At 44.1% G+C, this 22606-nt stretch overlaps 1 protein-coding gene across 1 annotated transcript in view; it reads left to right on the forward strand.

The window, feature by feature from the left end:
- The first annotated feature begins 13990 nt into the window (after window positions 1-13990).
- Window positions 13991-22606, forward strand: part of LOC141201287 (retinol dehydrogenase 16-like) — a 128961-nt gene continuing 120345 nt past the window's right edge. The window contains exon 1 of the mRNA XM_073663364.1: window positions 13991-14136. The gene's annotated coding sequence lies outside the window, so the exon portion shown is untranslated. The remainder of the gene's footprint in view (window positions 14137-22606) is intronic.

Raw genomic sequence — 22606 nt, forward strand, 5'->3', positions numbered from 1 at the left:
AGAGCAATGGTGGCGATGGGGAGAACAATGATTGGGCTAAGGAGAGCAATGGTGGCGATGGGGAGAGCAATAATGGGGCTAAGAAGAGCAATGGCAGTGATGGGGAGAGCAATGATTGGGCTAAGGAGAGCAATGGTGGTGATGGGGAGAGCAATGATGGGGCTAAGGAGAGCAATGATGGGGATAAGGAGAGCAGTGATGGGGAGAACAATGATGGGGCTAAGAAGAGCAATGGTGGCAATGGGGAGAGCAATGATGGAGCTAAGGAGAGCAATGGTGGTGATGGGGAGAGCAATAATGGGGCTAAGAAGAGCAATGGTAGTGATGGGGAGAGCAATGATTGGGCTAAGGAGAGCAATGGTGGTGATGGGGAGAGCAATGATGGGGCTAAGGAGAGCAATGATGGGGAGAACAATGATGGGGCTAAGAAGAGCAATGGTGGTGATGGGGAGAGCAATGATGGAGCTAAGGAGAGCAATGGTGGTGATGGGGAGAGCAATGATGGAGCTAAGGAGAGCAATTGTGGCAATGAGGAGAGCAATGATGGGGTTGGGGAGAGCAATGATGGGGATGGGGAGAGCAATGACGGGGGTTGCTGGGAGAGAGCAATGACGGGGGTTGCTGGGAGAGAGCAATGACGGGGGTTGCTGGGAGAGAGCAATGACGGGGGTTGCTGGGAGAGAGCAATGACTGGGGTTGCTGGGAGAGAGCAATGACGGGGGTTGCTGGGAGAGAGCAATGATGGGGGTTGCTGAGAGAGCAATGACTGGGGTTGCTGAGAGAGAGCAATGACGGGGGTTGCTGGGACAGTGTTAGGAACTGCTACAAACACTAAGGAAAGAAAGGTAAACTGTCCCTACAATAGGACTAAGCTAATTCCCTACGATGCAGCGGGGGACCTGTTCCTTGTGAACAGACCCTCCTAAGTCCTCGGCTAGTCTGAACGCAGACCTATAGATATAAGGGAGGGGTCCCTACAAGAACTAAGGACTGGCATATAGTTGGACACCTCCTAGCAGAAATTGTAGCAGAGCAAAGACAAACAAACAAACAGAAATACTAGTGGTCAAAAGACCAAGCAAACTACAGAGTAAGGTACAAGGCACCTGGCTAGCTTAAGAGTAAATGTAACACTGAAGTCCAGCAAGGCCAGGAGGGCGGAGCTGGATTAAATAGGCAAAAAGTCACGTGACCAGCAAAATAGAAAAAACTAACAGGAGGGTTCTAACAGTACCCCCTCTTCTAAGAGGATCCTCCGGATCCTCCAGGCCCAGGTCTATCAGGAAACCTCCTGTGAAACGCTCCTACAAGTTTAGGAGCAGAGACATCATCCGCATTTACCCAGGAGTTATCCTCGGGACCGAAACCTTTCCAAGCGACCAGATACTGCAATCTCCCTCTATGCCATCTAGAATTAAGAATGCGAGAAATTTATTATTCACCGTCTTCCTCCACCAGAGGAACAGAGACAGTGGCGTCCCTATCAGAAACATCAGCTTTTTTCAACAAGGAAACATGAAACACCGGATTAATCTTCCAGGAGGTAGGAACCTCCAACATAACAGCAGATTGGTTAACTACCTGAAGCACCTTAAATGGACCCACAAACTTCGGGCCCAATTTCTTAGAAGGAATCCTCAACCGCAGATTCCTAGAGGACAACCAAACCATGTCACCAACAGTAAACAAAACCTCTTGACGTTTCCTGTCAAAGTACCTCTTGGATTTTTTGTTAGCCTCTTGAAGGTTACGACGATCAGTCCAAACTCTCTCCAAATCACCGGAAAAATTCTCCTCCTCCGGCACAGCCGATACCAATTTGGAGAATGACCCAAACGACGGATGTCTCCCAGTACAACAAAAAAAGGAGAACACCCAGCAGAAGAGGATGTATGGTTGTTAAGAGCAAATTCAGCCAGTGGCAGAAACTCAGACCACCCCTCTTGATTGTCAGCCACAAAACAACCCAAAAACTGTTCAACATCCTGGTTCTTTCTTTCTGTCTGTCCATTAGACTCAGGATGATAACCAGATGAAAATGACAAATGGACTCCCAACCTGTCACAAAAGGCACGCCAAAAACGAGCCACGAACTGAGGTCCCCTATCGGAAACAATGTCGGTAGGAACGCCATGGAGCCTGACAATTTCTTTAACAAAAGCCTTAGCGAGTGTCTTGGCGCAGGGCAGTTTGATGAAGGGAACCAAGTGACACATCTTGCTAAAACGGTCCACGACCACCCAGATAACAGTGAAACCCTCAGAGGCAGGAAGGTCAGTAATAAAATCCATAGCAAGATGCATCCAAGGAGCACTAGGAACCTCCAGAGGGCAAAGCAACCCCGCAGCAGGAGCATGTGAAGACTTAGATCTAGCACACACAGTACATTGACGCACCCACTTAATGACTTCCTTCTGCCACCCAGGCCACCAAAAACTGCGACCTACAAGTCTCTTAGTCTCCGAAATTCCTGGATGACCTGCCAACCGAGACTCATGACACTCCACAAACAAATCTCTCCTAAAGTTCCTAGGCACAAACAACCTCCCATGGGGAGTATTAGATGGGGCATCCTCCTGGGCTTTCAGAATCCCATCTTCCAAAACGGAGTCCAATGCTGCTATCACAACACCTTCCTATAAAATGCTCTCCTCCTCCTCGGTACCAACCATGGGAGAAAAACTGCGAGATAAAGCATCAGCTTTTACATTCTTGGTACCCGGAGTGTAAGTAACAGAAAAATTAAACCGCGAAAAAAAAAGTGCCCACCTAGCTTGACTGGCATTCAAGCGCTTGGCAGCATCAAGATAGTTCAGATTCTTATGATCAGTAAAAACCTGAATGGGAAATTTAGCACCTTCCAAGAGATGACGCCAATGTTCAAATGCGAGTTTAATCGCCAGAAATTCCCGATTACCGACATCGTAATTAAGTTCGGTCTCAGAAATTTTTTTTGAAAAAAAAGCACAGGGATGTACTCCATCCTTGTTTTCCTGAGACAAAACAGCACCGACCCCCACCGAAGAAGCATCAACCTCGACCAAAAAAGGCTTGGTCTCATCAGGCTGCATAAGTATGGGGGCAGAACTGAACCTCTCCTTGAGATACACAAAAGCTTCAATGGCCTCAGTAGTCCACTGGACCGTATTCGCACCTTTCCTGGTGAGATCGGTCAGCGGCTTAACAATAATAGAAAAATTCTTAATGAATTTTCTGTAATAATTGGCGAAACCCAAAAATCTCTGTATTGGTTTCAAACCAATAGGTCTAGGCCATTCCTGAACCGCCTGAACCTTCACCGGGTCCATCTCAAATCCCTCGCTGGAGATAATGTAGCCCAAAAAACTAATTCTCTGCACAGCGAACTCACATTTCTCCAGCTTAGCAAAAAGTGAATTGTCGCTTAACAACTGCAATACCTCACGTACGCTCTGCCAATGAGACTCCAGATCCGGCGCAAAAATCAAAATGTCATCCAAATACACCACCACATTTTTACCGATCAACGGTCTTAGGATGTCATTAATAAGGTTCTGAAAAAACGCTGGTGTGTTGGTAAGACCAAAGGGCATAACCAGATTCTCAAAATGACCCACTGGAGTGTTAAAAGCAGTTTTCCACTCATCACCTTCCTTCATACGTAACAAATTGTATTCCGCCCGAAGATCAATCTTAGAGAACCACTTGGCCCCCACTAACTGGTTGAACAAGTCAGGAATTAAAGGCAGTGGGTAGGAATTGCGTACTGTAATTTTATTAATTTTGCGAAAGTCCAGACATGGACGTAAATCGCCGTCCTTTTTTTTTACAAAAAAGAATCCAACAGCCACAGGTGACTTAGAAGGTCTAATGTGACCAGCGGCCAAGCTTGTCTGTATGTATTCCTCCAAGGCCTTTCTCTCAGGGATAGTAAGATTAAATAAGTGACTCTTGGGAAGAGTTGCTCCAGGGACAAACTCAATAGTACAATCATAGTCCCTATGAGGAGGCAAAACTTGCGACTCCTCCTCTGAAAAAGCCTTCCAAAAATCCTGAATAGGTACAGGTAATTCCCCTCTTTCCACAGCAGCAATGCAACCGTTGCAACATCTATCATAACACTTAGGACTCCAAGACTCAATTTCATTGGTAGACCAGTCCAGTACAGGATTGTGCAATTTTAACCAAGGTAATCCCAAAACCACTGGAGCAGGCAAATTATTTAATACCGCTAAATCCAAATTCTCTTGGTGGATACCATTAATGGTGAGGAGAAATTCAAAAACCTTGTGAGTAATACCTTTCAAGGGAGAGCCATCAACAGCAACCACAGAAATAGGAGATGACAAAAGTTTGGATTCTAATTTAAATTTTTCCAAAAAACCCTCATCAATCACATTGAGTGTAGAACCACAATCCACAAATACCCGAAATTCAATCAACTCCTCCTGGAATGAGGTGCTTCCAGAAAGAAATACTCCTTTTGAGTTTAAACAAGCTATGCGGGCGTAACTGACCTCTTTTTTTTTCTTTGTTCAAACGAAGCACACAGTTCTTAATAAAGTGGTCAGATTTACTGCAATAAAAACACAATCCTTTAGCAAACCTGCGGTCTTTTTCCTGAGAGTGGGGTGACATCGCCCCAATCTCCATCAGTTCTCCACCCTCCTAACAGACCCTCTGAAAACTAGGAGCTACCATAGCAGTAGATCTCTCTTCATTACTCCTAGCACGCAGTCTCCTGTTCACACGTATGGCTAATTGCATTGCCTCCTGCAAGGTTCCAGGTTTTGGGAAGGCAATCAGCAGATCCTTAACCCTTTCACCTAGACCATCAAGAAACAAACATTTTAATGCTGAGTCATTCCATTCCACTTCAGCCGACCATCTTCTGAAGTATGTACAATAATTTTCCACATCACCTGATCCCTGCTTCAAACGTCTTAATTCAGTTTCAGCAGATGAGACTCGATCAGGATCATCATACAACAACCCCATAGCAGAAAAAAATCTTCCACAGATCTAAAACACGGATCATTAGGTAGTAGAGAAAAGGCCCATCCCTGTGGTTCTTTGCGCAAAAGTGACATTATAAACCCAATGCGCTGTGATTCATTCCCCGAGGATCTGGGTCTTAAATGAAAATATAATAAACAAGGGTTTTTAAAGGAAAAAAAATCTTGCCGTTTACCATAAAAAAAAATTGGCAGTCCTACCTTCGGTTCGACAAAATGCGCTCCAGGACAGCTACTCATGTGTTGCTGGAGCTCGGCCACCTCCAAAGACAGTCCTGCAGGCGTTGAGCCAACTCCTGAACCAATACCATGCTGAAATCAGGATTTCATTCCTTAGAGTGTTTTATTTTTGGGCTGGACTTACTGTTAGGAACTGCTACAAACACTAAGGAAAGAAAGGTAAACTGTCCCTACAATAGGACTAAGCTAATTCCCTACGATGCAGCGGGGAACCTGTTCCTTGTGAACAGACCCGCCTAAGTCCTCGGCTAGTCTGAACGCAGACCTATAGATATAAGGGAGGGGTCCCTACAAGAACTAAGGACTGGGATATAGTTGGACACCTCCTAGCAGAAATTGTAGCAGAGCAAAGACAAACAAACAAACAGAAGTACTAGTGGTCAAAAGACCAAGCAAACTACAGAGTAAGGTACAAGGCACCTGGCTTGAGTAAATGTAACACTGAAGTCCAGCAAGGCCAGGAGGGTGGAGCTGGATTAAATAGGCAAAAAGTCACGTGACCAGCAAAATAGAAAAACCTAACAGGAGGGTTCTAACAGACAGAGCAATTGTAATGACCGTAACGCCGGTCGAATGTGTATGAGGGATACATCACTGCTATGAATGACTCCGACCTCGGAATAGTGGCAAATAACTTTCTTTATACTGGTCAAACAAATAACAGGGTTAAACGTTTCTACAAAATATGGGCCACAACAGACACGAACACAAAATACAAGTTATGCAGCCTGAGAGAGCCCAAGCGCCAATCTCGCGGGATTGAGCCAAACTACCCCTGGGCTATGCCGCACCCACCCTTATTCAGTACAGGGCCTACCCAGGATGTTGCCGAGGACGTGGCACGTGGTCCTCCCAGGAATATAACCTTACACCCCCCTCCCACACTAATACAATGGGATCCGGGTAACCTTGTTTTCCCCTTGAAGAACACGCATATATATTTAGCCAACGCGTTACCTACACAGTATACAGTTTCTCTTCCTACAAGAGCAAAGAGAAATCTCTCAGACTTAATACATATACAAACAGTTAACAAACATTAACCTTTTATTAGACCCTGATCTCTGGCCACAGGGTTTGATCAGCTTCTCCTTCTCACCAAGCTCTCCAGCACATCCAGGTGTAAGCAGGAATTAGAATCAATCCCAGTCTCAAAGTGTAGTTCACAATAGGGCTCCTTTGTAGTATCCACGTACAAAGAGTCTTAGTATACCAGATCCTTCACAATCTCTGGATCAAGCGTGCTCAGTCCATCAGCAGTGATATACACCAGGCAGTTCTCAGCACTACTGGAATCACTAACTAGTTTTCCTTAACTGACTACACAATTGGTGACTGGTCACATATCTCAGTTACTCACAAGGCACAGCTTCTTCTTGGACACACCGTCCGGCTCAAATCTGTACAAGCGCCAAACATCCCTGGGCATTAGACACATCTTGTCTCCTCAGAGAACTTCCTGGTTCTGTGTTTCCCAGGCTTTTTACAGATCCCCGGCTTTTTCTTTACTTGTCTCTTGCTGACCCCGAATGGCCGGACTAAGTCATTGCAGGAGAAATTTATACTGTCAGTAATATGAACTCATTACTAGAAAGACATGTCAACATGTTCCGCAATGATGGGGGTGCTGGGACAGAGCAATGATGGGGGTGCTGGGACAGAGCAATGATGGGGGTGCTGGGACAGAGCAATGATGGGGGTTTCACTTTGCTTGTTCTGTAAAGCCTTGTATATTGTCTGTGTGCACATAGCCTTACAGATAATTGGGCAGAGTCACAGAGACTGAATAATTTATATTATTGGCCGGTGGAGATTATAGTTAAAGGCAATCTGTCACCACTTTGGAGTTATCAGACCTCTACTATGGGCATACAAGGTATAGAAAAGTAAGTCTATACATACCTGTATGGCCCATAGTAGAGGTTCGATTGCAGAGAAATCTGTTTTTATAAACTCAGTTTTTCACAGGCTTGGCGTCCAGGGGATGCCAAGCAATCCCCGCCTATATGCTTAATTAATATATTCCCCTGTAAGCATGTAGGCAGGGGTTTGGGGGAATAATAAACTCATAGGCAGGGATTTCTTGGCGTCCCCCGGACACCAAGCCTGTGGTAAACTGAGTTTATAAAAACAGATTTCTCTGCAATCAAGCCTCTACTATGAGACATACAGGTATGTATAGATTTACTTTTCTATACTCTGTATGCCCATAGTAGAGGTCTGATATATCTCCAAAGTGGTGACAGATTCCCTTTAATGGGGGGCACAGTGTTGCGTATCACTTTATATTTTGATTACTAAGTGGCTAATAGTATATTAACGGGGGGGTACATATCTGTAGTCAGGGGCACAGTGCGGATGAAACGCATGTATATATACAGTACATGTGACCTTGTTATTTTCTAGTCTGGAGATCATTGTGACAAGACAAGACATGGCTGGGAGATGTGAACATGAAGGTCTGACCAGATGGAGAAAAAACAGCAGAAACCGAGTCTGATCAGATGAGACGTCAGCGGTAAGTGCCTGGATGTAAATATTATTCTGTATCTTCACTGTGTGACTTGGAGTGATAATATTATTTGTAAAACCCCTTAGGCTGCATTCTCACATTTGTGTGAAATGTCCGTGTGCTTTACCAACACCAGGCCAGATTAACAATGCACTGCAGGATGCAGCAAGCCTCCATGATAAAGGCGGGGGCAGCACATGTGCAGAATACTGATGCAAACAGCCACTCACTAACCTACCACTTCATGGAGGGGGTGGCTGTGTAGTATTATAATGCACACCGATAAGAGTTTGCTTAGGGCGCCAGTCACACAGATATGTGTGATGCACAGTGTCTGGCTTGCAGCCTATTGATGATGCCCATACTATTAGATCAAGCAGGCTGCCCAGCACTATAATACATGCACCCACACAAGACAGACGCCCCAATTCACCCAGCCAACACTAAAGAGACCTGGGTGCATCCTGCATAAAAATGTGCAAAAAATATGAAAAATGGTGTATAAGATAAATACACCATATGAGGTATTAGTCGATATTTTGGCCAGAATAGGTAAGCTCGCAACCCAATGTCAAGGGTCCTCATACTTGCGAGTCCTAACACTAAACATTAAACCGGTTAACATTAGACATCATTTCAAAAAGCATCACAGTAAAAGATAATACCTTAGCAACATCAGGCCAGGTTAACAATGCACTGCAGGATGCAGAAAGCCTCCATGATAAAGGCAGGGGCAGCACATGTGCAGAATACTGGCGCCCTAAGGAAACTCTATCGGTGTGCATTATAATTACATAGTTTATAAGGCCGAAAAAAGACAAGCGTCCATCCAGTTCAGCCTATTTCTTGTGCACTGCAGCTATTCCGCAGCGTTGATCCAGGGGAAGGCAACAAAAAACCATGCGGTATAGGCCAATTTACATCATTGAGGAAAAATTCACTTCCCGACACCAATCTGGCAGTCAGATGAAATCCCTGGATTAATTAACTATCACTAAGCATAAGATGTAATTTTATTGTTCTCAAGAAAGGCGTCCAGGCCTCTCTTGAACTCATTAAGTGAGTTGGACATCACCACTTCCTCTCCCAGAGAGTTCCAGAGTCTCACGGCTCTGACCGTAAAGAATCCCCTTCTATGCTGGTGCAGGAACCTCCTTTCCTCCAGACGCATAGTGTGCCCCCTCGTCTTTGTCACCATCCTTGGTATAAACAGGTCATGGGAGAGATCTCTGTACTGCCCCCTGATGTATTTATTCATGTTTATGAGGTCTCCCCTAAGCCTTCTCTTTTCCAACGTAAATAGGCCTAATTTTGACAACCTCTCTGGGTATTCTAGTCCCTCCATTCCCTTTATTACCTTAGTCGCCCTCCTTTGTACCCTCTCTAGCTCCAATATGTCTTTCCTGAGCACCGGAGCCCAGAACTGTGCACAATATTCTAAGTGCGGCCTTACCAGCGCTTTATACAGAGGAAGAACAATGTTCTCATCATATGCCCCTATTCCTCTTCTGATGCATGCCATGACTCTATTTGCCTTCGCAGCTGCTGCCTGACACTGGGCACTCCAATTTAATTTGCTATTTACCAAGATGCCCAGGTCCTTCTCCATGTCAGATTTCCCCAACGGTTTCCCATTTAATATGTATGGGTGACTGCTGTTTTTCTTTCCCATGTGCATGACCTTACATTTATCAGCATTGAACCCCATTTGCCATTTTTTGGCCCAACTCCCCAATTTATCTAAATCCTCCTGTAGCTGTGCCCTATCCTCATCTGTATTAACTACTTTACAAAGTTTAGTATCATCTGCAAATATTGCTATTTTACTCTGCAACCCTTCCACTAGATCATTAATAAATATATTAAATAATATAGGGCCCAAGACAGACCCTTGAGGCACCCCGCTAGTAACCCTGACACACCCTGAGCTTACTCCATTGATAACCACCCTCTGCTTTCTATCACTCAGCCAGCTATTTACCCACTTGCACACATTATCCCCAAGACCAAGCATTCTCATTTTATAAACCAACCTTTTGTGTGGCACGGTATCAAACGCTTTGGAGACGTCAAGGTATACAACATCCACTGACTCTCCCCGGTCCAGCTGTGAGCTCACCTCTTCGTAGAAGGCGATCAGGTTTGTTTGGCATGAGCGATCCCTCATGAATCCATGTTGATATGGAGTTAGGCAGTTTTTATCATTAAGATATTCTACAATAGCATCTCTAAGAAATCCTTCAAACAATTTACCCACAACAAACGTTAAGCTTACTGGTCTATAGTTCCCAGGGTCACTTTTAGACCCCTTTTTGAATATTGGTACCACATTTGCTTGGCGCCAGTCTAGTGGCACAGTCCCTGTCAATAAAGAGTGCTTGAATATAAGATACAGCGGTCTGTCTATCACATTACTTAATTCTTTTAGTACCCGGGGGTGTATGCCATCTGGGCCTGGTGACTTGTCTATTTTGATATTATTTAGGCGTTTCTGAACTTCCTCCTGGGTTAGGTGGGTGATATTTAGCGGAGGGTTTACTTTATCACTCTGCATTTCCTCCGATAAATTGTTTTCTTTTGTGAAAACAGTGGAGAAGAAGCTATTGAGTAGGTTTGCTTTACCCTCATCGCCCTCTATGATTTTACCCAGGTTATTTTTCAATGGGCCAACTACATCAGTTTTAATCCTTTTACTGTTTATATAGTTAAAGAACAGTTTGGGATTCGTTTTACTTTCCTTGGCAATTAGTCTCTCTGTCTCCTCTTTTGCTATTCTTATTTGTTTCTTACAGATTTTGTTTTTTTCCCTATAAGATATTAGCGCTTCCTCGCTGCCTTCTTGTTTAAGTTTACCGAAAGCCCTTTTTTTGTTTTTCATTGCCCTCTTGACTTCCTTATTTAGCCACATTGGCTTCCTCCTATTCCTAGCCCTTTTATTCCCATAAGGTATGTACCTTCTACAGTGACTATGTAGGACTGTTTTGAAAATTTCCCATTTTCTATCCGTGCTCCTATTACTAAAGATACTATCCCAGTCTATAAGGTGAAGGGCATCTCTTAGCTGATCAAACTTTGCCCTCCTGAAGTTCAGTGTTTTTGTGACTCCCTTGCTGGGCACCCTACTGAAGCACATGTGGAATTGTATAATGTTGTGGTTACTATTTCCCAGGTGCCCCCCGACCTGCACCTCAGTTATTCTGTCTGGCCTGTTAGTTAATATTAAGTCTAAAAGGGCCGTCCCTTTAGTTGGTTCCTGCACAAGTTGTGACAAATAATTGTCTTTGATAATTGACAGAAACCTGTTTCCTTTCTGAGATCTACAGCTTTCGGTTTCCCAGTCTATATCGGGGTAGTTGAAGTCCCCCATAATAATCACCTCGTTATTTTTTGCTACTTCGTCTATTTGTCTCATTAATAGACTTTCCGTGGCTTCTGCTATATTTGGTGGTTTATAACAGACTCCTATGATAATTTTATTATTGTTTTTTGCCCCATGTATCTCCACCCATAAGGACTCGACCTCCTCATTTCCCTCCCATACATCCTCCCGTATTGTAGGCTTTAGACACGTCTTTACATATAGACAGACTCCACCCCCTTTCCGACTTCTTCGATCCCTTCTAAACAGACTGTAACCCTGTAAGTTAACTGCCCAGTCATAGCTTTCATCTAACCATGTCTCGGTTATTCCCACTATGTCATAGTTACCTGTAGATATTTCTGCTTCCAGTTCATCCATCTTGTTTGTCAGGTTCCTGGCATTTGCTAGCATGCAGTTTACACGATTTTGTTTTGTTCCAATCTTCTCCCTGTGGATTGTATTACAAATTTTCTTACCTCCCTTCCAAGTATCTTGTCTTGGACCTTCTTTGTCGCACTTCATATCTTTCATTAGTATGTTCTCTGGTTGCATGTTCGTGTCCGGCATTTTTCTTCCCATCCCCTCTTCTAGTTTAACGCCCTCCTGATGAGTGTTGCGAGTCTCCTGGCGAATGTGTGTTTCCCGGGTTTGTTGAGGTGTAGTCCGTCTCTGGCAAGGAGTCCGTCATAGAGGTAATTCACACCGTGGTCCAGGAATCCAAATCCTTGTTGTCTGCACCATCGTCTCAGCCAGTTGTTCACATCAAGGATCCTGTTCCATCTCCTGACGCCATGCCCGTCTACTGGAAGGATAGAAGAAAAAACTACCTGCGCATCCAGTTCTTTTACTTTCTTCCCCAATGCTTCAAAGTCCTTGCAGATTGTCGGTAGGTCCTTCTTTGCCGTGTCATTGGTGCCAACATGTATCAGAAGAAATGGGTGGACATCCTTGGAACTGATGAGCTTCGGTATCCTATCGGTAACATCCTTGATCTTCGCCCCTGGGAGGCAGCATACTTCTCTTGCGGTTATGGCCGGTCTGCAGATAGCTGCTTCTGTTCCTCTCAGTAGTGAGTCTCCCACCACCACCACTCTTCTTCCCTTCTTGGCTGTCCTTTTTCTTGTCGCTTTTGGGTGTTTCTGGGTGCTCTTTTCTTTTTTGCTTGCTGGTAGTTCCTCATCCTTAGGTGTGCCATCTTCGTCCTCCACAAGTCCTTGGAATCTGTTTCTCAGTTGTGTGGTTGGTGGTGTCTCCATGGCCCAGGGTGGTCGCCAAAAAGGGGATTATATATAGGGGATTTGTAAGGTGTTCGTGACGCCACCTGTGGAATGCGGCTAAAGGGAGCCGCCGATGCGGAACAGTCCTCTGAGGCAGATGTTAGGGCAGCTTGTGATGGAACGGCTCCCCACAGGTGGAGCGGGCCTCAGGGCAGCGTGAGGTACTGGATGGTGGTGCAGGGGGGAGAGACGGCCAGGACGGGTCAGGGAGAAACGACGGACACGGGGGTTCGCTTCGGTACCTTTACTGGTGTAGTTGCAGGTATGGTCCAGGGTACTCAGTAGGCAGGGTGCACTTCTGGACTCTCCCCAGTGAGCGGGTATAGGGCCTCCTGATCCGTTGCTTCCACTTGCTAAGCTTCTGACCTGCCTGGAGCTTGGCCTGGCTTAATCACTGTCTCTCTTGCAACTGCTGACCTGGTGATAGGGCCTTCTCTTGGAGATCACTCCCCCTGGACGCTGGGGCCTCCGTGACTCCTAGCCCTGGTACTGTAGTCAGCGTTGGTCGACCTGGGACTTGTAGTCCTCCAGGTGTCCGGTGGTCCCTACTGGGTGTAAATGACCTTGTAGGCGCGGACCCGGTGTCCGGTGTATATTTCGGGGTGAGCCTGGTACGCTCCTCTGCCCCCTTCATTGCTCTCTCCTTTCCTCTTTGCCGTCGGCCACACTCAGGGCCCTCACTACGGCAGCAGCAGACGAGCTGCCTCTTCGCTGCTCTCAGCGTCAGCACGGTCTCCAACAACTAACTACTAACTGAGCTGCCTGGCTCCACCCTCCCTATATATCTCCCTAGCGGGCTCCCTCTGGTGGTCTGAGGTGGTAGGGTGGAGGTGTGTGAATGTGTGAGGGCCTCTTGTGGAGAAGTCCATCCATGCACCCTACTGGGTTCTGTGGCACCTGTACAGAGCAGGGCGCCACAAGAAGATGCTCAATGCGTCTGTAATAGCGGACAGCACACCGAGACTGCACACAGATACAGAAATGTAGCCTTATTTTGTATAGCACAGTCCCTTAGTATATAGTGTACCAGAAGACCAGTCCATCAGAAAAGAAGCTTTCCCATGCTCCATCAGCCGTCATTGCATTATATTTCTAACAAGAGAGGACAGTATGCAATAAAAAACAGCTTGCTATATTATCCTATATGTAAGGGACAGTGCTGTACATAACAAGAGAGGGCACTGTGTAATAAAGGACGGCAATATACATAATAAAGGAGGCTATGTAAGAGGTACAGTATATATGTGTGTATGGCTATATATACAACTGTAGCTTTGTCGCCATAAAAGGTGGGGGGCCCAGACACATTTCTTGCACAGGGGCCCCAAGCAGTCAGTGTCCGCCCCTGCTTTTCTCTGATTGTTCATCACCTGGTTTTGGCTTACAAATGATGAGGAAAATTACTGACCAAATACTAATAGTGGGGCCGTAGCCTACCTGTTATTATCTTAGTGGGTGGAAACATAGTGATTCAGAAGGGGTCTTCTGAATAGTGGACAACCCTTGTTAAAATATTTTAATATATATATATAGTTACTCGAAGTTGTTCAACTTGTTCAGTTAATGATAAATTCTTCACTTTTATATCCCATTTCGTATACGAGCCTGCCATGGCTAGCAGTTATGTCAGAACAAAGAGGACACTATACCCATAAACAGAGCAAAGGGAGGATCAGAACAGTCTTTCCCTCCCTTGACTTTTTCTAGCTGTTTTTCTCTTGATTCAGCCAGCTTTCTACACTCCACACTCGGGTAAGTGAAAGGGTTTTCAAATATGTCAGAATCTATCGTCTTTATAACGTATTTGCTGCATGCTAGTTTACTAACTAATTACAAAACTAGATTACTGATTTGCAGTCACATCAGGCTATGACTGGCAAGTTGATATATTGTAGAGCAATCTGGAGTAGAGGTTTCACATTTCTTGGCAACAAGTTGGAGACAAGTAACCCTTTATTAACAAGTGAATAGCTGGAAGGCTCACATGAGAGAACCAAAATAATGTGTGTAGTGGATTCACTGGTCAGCAGAGTTTGTAAACTTCTAATTTATACTTAGTGATCATCACAGATTCAGGTTCTTTACCTCCTGACCATGGACTTTTAGTACCGAGCAAACTTGATTCTGGCCACACAGAAAGTAGCATTACATGCCCAAAAGTCAAGAAATCTACAGAGGCCAGGTCTGCCACGGAAGGAAAGCAGCTTTCAATCCATATGCTCTAATACTATATGGACTGGGGTTTTCTTTATGACACAACCCCTTTAAGATGTAGTCAAGTGAAGCATGGGTGTCAGTGCCTTCAGAACACTATGGACCCGACTCATTTTCGCATTTGTGCCTTTTTGGTCTAGTCTTTATTTAATTTGCACCTTTTTTGCATCTGTTTTCAATGTACCGTATTTGCTTGTTTTTTACTTATATTCACCATTGTGGGTGGGTTTTGGGGTCCAGACGTTATGGGACGATTCTTCAATTGAAACTTTGTGAGTAAAATAAATAAGTGATATCTGCGAGCTTCAGATTGACAATTTAAAGCCCCACTTACAAGTATATGCCCAAGTTTCACATACATGTGCCATTCATTTTCTTTTATGCATAGCACAATGGCAAATTATTTAAAAAATGTCCATTTTTCTTTACCTCTCCGATTGTCTGCAAAAAAATATACAATGGTCACATGAGTTTGTGCCAATTTGTAGAATGGTTCTGCAAAAATAAAAATGGACAGACCATGCATGACATTTGTTTGCTGTCTCACTTTTACCCACATGTTGCTGAAAGAAACTTGTGAAACTTCCATCAGCTTTTTTTTTCCATCAGCTTTTTTTAGACCTCATTCAGACGTCAGTGATGTTTTAATGCGAAAAATTTTGTCTGAGTTTCATCTGTGCTTTTGATCAGTTTCATCAGTTTCTCGGATCAAAAAAAAATTTCTCAATCTTATATCAGTTTGTGAAAAAATCCGAGTGCTGTCCAGTTTTTCACTAACCCATTGGGCCTGATGCATAAAAGCTTTCACAAAAGAATTCTGGCATAGAAGCTTTTTAAAGTCGCAAAATATATCTGCAACTCGGAGTTGTGCCAAAATGTTGTGATTTTTGGCATTCTCACTTCAGTTTTGGGTCAAGGCATGGTAACCGCCACTCATTAAATGAGTGGTGGTGTTCTCTATGCCACAAATCTCACTCCAGCAGGGCCTGAAGTTTAATTTGTGGCGAGGCGCACACAGAGGTGTAAACCGCTTAAGGCCTCTTCATGAATCAAGAGCATCTGACTAAGGCTACGGTCACACGATCATTATTTGGTCAGTAGTTTACATCAGTATTTGTAAGCCAAAAGCATTAGTGTATGTGCACATGGTCAGGAATGGCTGCGGATTGGACGCAGCACACTTGTGCTGTGTGCAATCCACAGCGGCCAGATGTTACAGCATAGTGGATGGGATTTCAAGAAATCACATGCAAACTATGTATTTGTGTGCTCCTGTGAATCACCCACGGAGACGGACATGCGGCGCGTCTTCACAGACCTCAGCATGTCAATTTCTCTTGCGGAGACACTAGTCTCCACAAGAGAAATTCTATCAGTGCAATGTATAGGATGCGGTGAATCCGCATGGTTCAATGAACACATGCGGATTCACCTGCCTGCAGAGCTTTGGACGCAGCATAGAGTATACTGCATTCAAAGCGCTGCCAGAAAGGATCGTGTGCACATACCCTTAGTGGTGATGTGTTTCTATTATATTTTTCGTCTGATTGTTCCTCACCTGGTTTCGGTTCCCACTCCTGAGAAAAAAAATACTGACCAAATGCTGATAGTGGGACCGTGGCCTTATACCTTTTCTCTGATAGTTCCTCACCTGGTTTTGGCTTACAAATACTGAGGAAAAATACTGACCAAATTCTGATAGTGGGGCCGTAGCCTACGTGTGCATGTGGCTTATGGCACACACTCTCATCTTGACCAGCGTGAACAATGCCGTCTTGATGCATCGGATCCATATACTTGCGTTTGCAAGTTTGATACGAGACGCTGATGAAAATCAGATACGCCTCTGTGATTTTACGCAGACCTCTCAGTCCGCAGAAATACAGACATGTGAACAGCTTCATAGACTATCATAGGCACAAGTTCACCTATCTGTAAATGGATAGAACTCGTTTGCAAAAACTGATATCCCAATGAGGTCTTACTTATACGAGAAAAAATATGTCAATGGATGTTGGAAAATTACACACAGATCAAAAATGGACTAAAATCGGATCTAACATACTTAGGAAATTTTTTTTTTGCTGACATGTGATTGCACCCTAATTGTCTATTATTCAGTTGTGATTTTTTTTAAGGCCACGTGTACACATTGAGTATTTGGTGAGTTTTTTACATCAGTATTTATAAGCCAAAACCACGAGTGGAACAATCAGAGGAAAAGTATAATAGAAACACGTCACCACTTCTGTATTTTTCACCCAATCCTGGATTTGGATTACAAAAACTGAAGTAAAAAAACTCACCAAATACTCAACGTGTGCACGTGGCCTAACACATGTGTAAATTGCTTAAAGGCAAAGTTTCATGTTTTCCAACTAAATGTGAACGGTTTTAGCACTCTTCTTTCTTGCAAAAGTCTTCTGCTGGCTCCAATCTCATACTTGATTTAGTCCTGATACTGATGACATTTCTAGTTTGAGGCGAGCAAAGAGGAGTGTATAATTCAAGCATAAGGTTACCTGACTTTGCATGTAATGATTTAATACACAAAGTTGCTGACCTTTGCTATTGATTTTAGCATTTTTTACTGGGCCCTACCTCCTTATGTAAATACTGGTTGGGCGGTTGCTCCCCAGCCTGATTGCAAATATAAGTATAACTCACTGTTATTGAAGCATTTGTCCCATTGATTAAAAGTTTAAAGAGTAACAGCTGTATTAATCTGTATTTCGTAAATCAATAGTACATGTAATGCAGGTGCCGGAATGCAACGCAGAGACACAAGGCGAGGACAGTCAGATGAATATAAACAGTTTATATATAGACATAACAGGTAATCTGAACAAGGGAATGGCAACAGGGGTAATGAACAGTAATTTGAAATATTAATAAAATGCGAAGGCTCTCAAGGTAGTGTGGTGCACCCAATCATGGGAGTCACCACGTCAGTTCTTTAACTCTGTATATGGCCCTAGCGGGGGTCACCGGTTATTCCCACTAGGCCAAAAGGCTTTTCCGGACAAAGTCAATTAAATCACGTTTAGCTTCTTCCGCCCCAACCGTTCCCCTCCCAGCCTGAGTACCTAAGCCCAACTGGCCCCGGTACCGAGAGTGAACAGTGGAAGTGACGGCCCTATTCATGTATGCAGCTCCTCTGCTTTCACTGGCGTGACTTTCCTGGCTCAGCCGTCTCCCAACTCCTCTCTTCCTGGCCGTTGGAGGCAGTCTCTCAAGCAGTGGATAGGTGGGTCCAGACCTCATCTGTCGGCGTGCGACATCGAACTCGCTCAGCACCACAAGCAGGTTCCGACTCTCCTCAGTAGGCACAGAACTCGGGTCACATCTGTGAGGGATCTGGAGCTCATCCACCGCTGTCCGGCTGTGGTACCTCGCAGGCCTCTGGCTTAGGACTGCCACATGGGGCTTCTCAGCACATAGGGAGCACATCTGCTTGGCGCCAAAACCACCTCAGGCTTGGCGCGCTGGCCTCTTATACCCAGGAACTCCTTCCTGGAAGTCACCTGACTGACTTGGTCCAGCGTCTAAATCTGCTCCCCCTTCAACTTCCCCTTCAACTTCCCTTGCACATCTTGGTTCCGCTTGACTGTGCCTGACCGGCAGATGGCAATCTCTCTCCATCTTTGATGCATCCTGTAAGAATTCTCTTAAAGGCTCTCTTGCCTCTACTACATACACATGGAAATAAGTAACTTTGTAATGTAAGTTATCAGAAAAAGCTGCTTCCTTCAGCTCCTGGATTGATCTTTCACTCTCAATTAATTAACCACTTTCAGACATATGCCCGGGTCTCTCCCTTTGAGCCCGCACCTTTCAGGGCAAATGACAGCTGATCTGATCAGCTGTCATATGCCCCTAATAGCCAAGGGTGGAATCGCAATCCACCCGCGTCTGTTAACATGATAAATGCTGCTGTTAATCTCTGACAGCTGCATATAACACGGCCACAATGGAAGGACGTCATAACTCCGGCCCATTGGCTCCTGTGTCACATGACCGCAGGTTGCCGATGGGTTGGCATGACAACCCAGGGCCTGCAGGAGACCCCTTGCGGTTGTCATTGACAGGATGCCATGAGCTGCGCCCAGTGGTCGGTACTCATTGCCAGTGAGCATTTCTGCTACACACAGGTGATCTGATCATCGCCTGTTTGTAGCCAATCGCAGCTTCTAGTCTCTCATGAAGACTATTGAAGCATGTGTACAGTAAAAAAAAAGTTTTTAAAAATATTAAAAAAAAATGTTTTTAAATACAAGTTTAAATCAACCCCCTTCTGCCGCATTCAAAATAAAACAATAAAGAAAAAAAATCATATATATACACATATTTGTTATCGGCGCGTTCAAAATTGCCCAATCAATATATATAAATAATTAATCCAATCGGTAAACGGCGTAATGAGAAAAAAAAAAAAAAACACCAAAATTACAGTTTTTTGGTCAACCATAAAATGCAATAACGGGCGATCAAAACATCATATCTACCCTAAAATGCTATCAATAAAAATATCAGCATGCCGCACAAAAAAATAAGCCCTAGATCCTGAAAAATAAAGACGTTACAAGTCTTGGAAAATGGCGACTTTTTTTTTAACAAACTTTGGATTTTTTTTTTCATCACTTAAATAAATAAGAACCTATACATATTTGGTATCTACGAAATTGTAATGACCTGGGGAATGGCAGGTCAGTTTGAGCATTTAGTAAACATGGTAAAAAAAAAAAAAACAAACAACTGTGGAATTGCACTTTTTTTGCAATTTCACCGCACTTGGAATTTTTTTTCCAGTATCCGATATGGTAAAACGAATGGTGTCCTTCAAAAGTACAAATTGTCCCGCAAGAAATAAGCTCTCACATAGCCATATTGACGGAAAATTAAAAAAGTTATGGCTCTGGGAAGAAGGGGAACAAAAAACGAAAACTGAAAATGGCCCGGGGTAAAGGGGTTAAAGACATATTTTCATATTAGTGAGAGAGGAGATGGCAGCTGGTGCTTTTAAAATTATATAACGGAGAAATTAGCTAAAAAGGAAGACACAGACATTCTATTGTAAGTTCTCATGAAACGACAGTTACCGTTTTCATCAGACCTGTATGACCACCAACTGCTATTCCAGTAATGTAAAAATCTGTATTCACTAAGGACAGATTGTTCACGCTAATTGAGAATAATGATCAGTTCAGAGGCGAAAAAGCAGATTTTTCTGATTTATATATTTTACGTTTCTTTTACAAGTATTATTGATTTATGGAAATTAAATTAAAATGATAGTTGCTCTTTAAGAGTGTGCACTGCAGTTACTAGCTAGCAGCTATGGAAAATGTAGGTTTTTTATTTTTTTTACATCATAACTTGTCACACGATTTGAATATCAGTTTTGTTGTTTCGTAGATGTTTTAGGTTGAAGGTAGACATAAATAGAGTTAAACTTCTACTGTAGACTAACATGCTGATCCAAAGGAAGGCAAAAACTCCATGAGGCAGATGCTATTAGCCCCATATTCTTTCCCGACTCTACAAACGACATTCAGACTAGTTGTTTGGATCAACATTCCATCACAGAATCTAGTATCCATAACCTGTGATATTGTATTTTTGAAGAAAGGCATCCAAGCACTCCTTGTATTTTTGTAGTGAATCAACTATTACAACATCATGTGGGACAGAGTTACATAGTCTCACTGCTCTTACAGTAAAAAATCTGCATTTGTGATGATGGTTAAACATTCTTTCCTCTAAATATAGAGGATGCCACCTTGTCATCATCAGGCCTAGGTGTAAAAAGATCATTAAATCTCTGTACAGTCCATTCATATATTTGTACATTGTAAAAAGATTGCCCCAAATTAATAGTGTAGCTACCGGGGGAGCAGAGGGTACTGTCACTCTTAACTGTATTGGCTGTAACTGTGCAGAGCTCACTGCACTACTGCTCCCTGTTCTGTAGACCGCAGGTTGTTTTTGTCCTGCGGCCTGCAACACAGCAGGGAGATGTGATGACATCACAGCAGCTAGACACTGACGTCCTTTGTGTGCCCCGACAGAATGCTATCACCCCATTGGTCTGCCTTGTAGCTGTGTGTCGGCGGACTCATCAAGACCAGAGGATAGGTGAGTATACAATTTTATTTATTTTAATGAACTTGTGGGGACTACTAGGGACCATCGTACAAGTGGAGGGGCTGCTGGGTTCCATCATATAAGTGGAGGGGCTGCTTGGGGCCATCATACAAGTGGAGGTGCTACTGGCAGCCATTATACAATGTTATGGGATACTGGAGACATTATACAACTTGGAGGCTACTGGGGGACATTATACAATATGGAGGGGTTACTGGGGGCCATTATACCACATGGATGGTCTCCTGGAAGCCATCATAGAATGTGGAGGGGCTACTGGAGTACATCATACAACATGGAGGGGCTACTAGAGGCCATCATACAATGTGGAGGGGCTACTGAGGGCTATCATAAAATGTGGAGGGGCTACTAGGCACCAGCATTGAATGTGGAGTGGCTACTGGGGCATGCAGCGTGTGTGTGTGTTGGGGGGGGGGGGGGTATCTACTAGGCCCCATCCGGCTGTGTGTGGGGAAGCTGTGAGACAATTTTGATATGTGTGAGGAAGCTGTGGACCCAGCCTGCTGTGTGTTGGGGGGCATCACACTTTGTATAAGAGACCTGTGTGGAGCATTTTATTGTATATAAGCCCATGATGCTATGCATAGACTAGCTGTGGGCCCATCATACTGTACATAGTCTAGCTGTGGGCCCATCATACTGTGTATAGGGTAGTTGTGGGCCCATCATACTGTGCAGAGGAGAGCCGTGAGTCCATCATACTGTTTATAGAGGAGCTGTGGGAACGTCATACTGTGTATAGGGGAGCTGTAGGCCCATAATACTGTGTATAGGGGAGCTGTTTGCTTATCATACTGTGTACAGTGGAGCTGTGGACCGATCATACAGTGTACAGGGGAGGTGTGGGGCCATTATACTGTGTGTAGTGGAGCTGTACATGGGGGGACTCAGGTGACATTATTAAATGTTAAATGGGCAGTTAAGAAGCATTATTATTGTTATAGGGGCATTCATAGTATTGTGACGATCAAAGGTGCAAATGGGACTCTATTACTTTCTAAGAGACATGACACTAGTGATGAGCGAGTGTATTCATTACTATTCGCTATTTGCACAAATAGTACGGTATTCCGGTTAATCGTTATTCGGTGAGTATTTGTGTACTTTCCTCGCTATATTCGGATGTCCCGCCCTGAGATTTGGCGCCTCCTTTGCAGCCACTAAACATGCTGGGCTTCTTAACCAATCACAGTAATGCCGCAGACATCTTGATTGTGGCAGTACTGTGATTGGCTGGCCACCCAGCGTGATAGGGTCTATTTAAGCCTGCTGCGGCTATTTTGTGCACATTGTGTCTGGAGCCTGAATCTATAAGCATAGGGAGAGATCGCTGAGCTGCTAGGGAGAGTGTTTAGGCCTCTTGATCAAACAAAAGCCCTTGTAAGGCTACCTGCAGTGTACACTAGTTCAGTGTTTAAAGGAGCCGCTCACTAGCTCCCTAATACTACCAAAAAATAGCTCTTTTCAGGGCTGAAGACTCACAACAAAGTCAGAGTACAGGGAGGGAGAGCTTGTGCATTAGCTAGGGAGAGGATAAAGTGTTCTTCCAGTGTCCATCTTAAAACACCTCTTGTCAGAGGCAAAGCAATATTTTTCCTGCACACACAGAAGTAGCATTGTGTGCTGCCTCTTTTTTTTTTTTTGTAGCAGTCCAAACATTTCCTACTGCCTGCTACAAACAATCACCAGGCCATTTTAACCACTATTTTGGGGTGTCAGCCTGCCTTCTGTCTGTATTAGTCTATGTAAAAAATGTTTGATTGCCCTGCGCAAAGCAGTAGTCCAAACATTTCCTACTGCCTGCTACAAAGCAAGCACCAGGCCATCTTAACCAATATTTTGG

This window comes from Phyllobates terribilis, unplaced genomic scaffold (genome assembly GCF_046119375.1).
Source record: "Phyllobates terribilis strain yellow unplaced genomic scaffold, ASM4611937v1 Scaffold_2__4_contigs__length_985480577, whole genome shotgun sequence".
NCBI lineage: Eukaryota > Metazoa > Chordata > Amphibia > Anura > Dendrobatidae > Phyllobates > Phyllobates terribilis.